This window comes from Durio zibethinus, unplaced genomic scaffold, assembly GCF_047325235.1.
Source record: "Durio zibethinus cultivar Kanyao isolate XHJ-2024 unplaced genomic scaffold, ASM4732523v1 HiC_scaffold_101, whole genome shotgun sequence".
Lineage (NCBI taxonomy): Eukaryota > Viridiplantae > Streptophyta > Magnoliopsida > Malvales > Malvaceae > Durio > Durio zibethinus.
This window is the reverse complement of record NW_028322724.1, coordinates 1-2,500: the sequence shown is the minus strand read 5'-3', so window position 1 is coordinate 2,500 and position 2,500 is coordinate 1.

The following is a 2,500-nucleotide window of genomic DNA, read 5'->3' as shown; positions in this document are numbered from 1 at the left end:
TCCACCGAGCTAAAACAAGATGTAAATGTCTCTAGTAAACCAAAGTTATCGTTTAATAGCTATTTTGCTTCAATCTATCCTATCAAAAAAAATTGAAGATTTAGTTACGATTAGAAATACACTTTTCTATCTTTATCCATGGATTTTTTCCTCATACTTATTCAACTGGAAGTATTGATCCAATTCAAAAAAAAAAAAAAAATTATGTTTCGTAATTTCATAATCCAATTTTTCAATTTAGAATATAATCATATAATTATATAATTTAATTGGCCCTTGGATACAAATCACGAGAATGTATATTCTTCCTCAAATCTTTCGTTGAGAGGTAAAGGATTAAATCCTTTTAAGAAATAAAGTTTTTGCTCGGAATATGAATCAAACCGAAGGACCCCTTAACTATTAAGGGGATTAATAGAACGAATCACACTTTTACCACTAAACTATACCCGCTACAATGCGATTATTGTATATAAAGAGACCCTTTGTCGAACAGGGGAATTGGGCGTAATCAAGATAGGATCACAAGATAGGGGGATAAAAAATCCTGAAAATTAGAGCCTTGCCGCCTTTTGTCAGAAGACTTGATAAAATTAGGAAAAGAGTAGTTATTTCATTTAAATAACTAAATAAAAATAACTAAATAAAAACTTCTTTCCTTTGTTATAGGAGTTTTGATAGATAGGGTTCGACAAAAGAACTTAGTCATAACATAAAAATGGATTGTGCAAAAATCCATAGTTTTTTTTATTATTTATTCTAGTTATTCTAGTAAAATAAATGTAAATAAAAAGAAAGAGGAAGAAAAGAAAGAATCGAAATGATATTTGGATTCTATATCATAGGAACGGAAATAGTACTTCTTCTGCTTCTGATTGTTGATTCAATCCAATAACAAGATTTTTTTGTTACAACAAGTCAGATCGCAGAATCATAGAAAAAATTATTTATTTGAGTTGAAAATAAAAAAATGAGCCCGGCCGGGTCAGTACCCGGCCGGTCCGTGGAAATTGGAAATAAAAAAGTCCCTTTTGAGCGAAATCAAAATGAAATGGAATTACTGATAAAAGTTGTATATATTTATATTCTATATAATAAAATTAAGAATCTATAGATATATAGATTAATAATACCCTAATAAGATTAATAATACTCTAATATTAATATAAATAAATAAAAATTAATATAATTAATATATTAATATAAATAAATAAAAATATAAATAAATAAAAATCTATATAACAAAATAACAAAGGTCTATATAACAAAGGAAAGAGGGCTTTTTTCAAGCATTTCTTTTTGCGTGCTGTAACTGTAACATAGTAATTATCTTTTCTAAATTAGGAGAGATGGCTGAGTGGACTAAAGCGTCGGATTGCTAATCCGTTGTGCGAGTTATTCGTACCGAGGGTTCGAATCCCTCTCTTTCCATTTCGGTTTTTGACAGTGGAATAGATCAAATCCTAATACCATTTATAAAAATGAAGCAAGGAACTCTCCCTTTTTTATTCTTCCCGTCCAGGATTACCAGGATTACGTCCCGGATCATTAGATAGGAGTCCGAAGATGAAGAGAGAAACAAAGAATATCGTTGCGGTGTAAACAACGAATTTAAGATTACGCATTGTACAACCTCCCATAGAATTTTTTTGTAAAAAGAAGAGAATGGATTCTTCGTTTTTATTTTTCTATTTATATACGCAATTATACGCAATTTTTATTTTTCTATTTATATATATACGCAATTATACGCAATTTTTATTTTTCTATTTTTATACGAAAATAGATTCCTCGTTTTTATACTACATAGCCTATTTTGACACCAAGAAATAAAGTGATTTCTAGAATTTCTAGAAATCGAAAAGAATTTTCAGAAATTCATTTATAATAAGAGTTGAGTTTTTCATTACAAAAAAAAATTCTTTTATACCAACAATTATATATTGTGGCGGACTTTAATCCAAATAGGGTTCTTCGGCGAAAAAGGGTCAGAATGAGGAAATGGGATGATCCAGCTTTATCATGGCTATCCAAGAATTTCAATCTTTGAATTGAGGGTTCGGTTCGTTCATAGTGTTCATAGTGTAAGACTTATCTAATCTTTTCAATTGTTACAATTTTTTTTTCTTGAATAAATCATGAATTTTTCTAGGACAGTATTAAGGATCTCATCGAAAACTTACAGCAGCTTGCCAAACAAAGGCTAAGAGAAAAAAGAGAACAGGTATTACTGGCATAAAATCTACGATTGGATTCAAAAAAGCATAGGCCTCGGGCAATTTGGCGAATAAAAAACTACTCGAAAAAAGGGCAGAATTCAAACAGATACAGATCAAATTAAAGATATTAAGATTAAGCATAACAAAATTTTGTTCTTGGAGATAATTTTGATTGAGTTATTAATATGTTTTTTGATATAAGGAAAAAAATGAAGAAAGGAAAATAAGGCAGACTAAACAATACTTCTTTGAACTCACCCAATCAAAAAGCCTTCAATTCT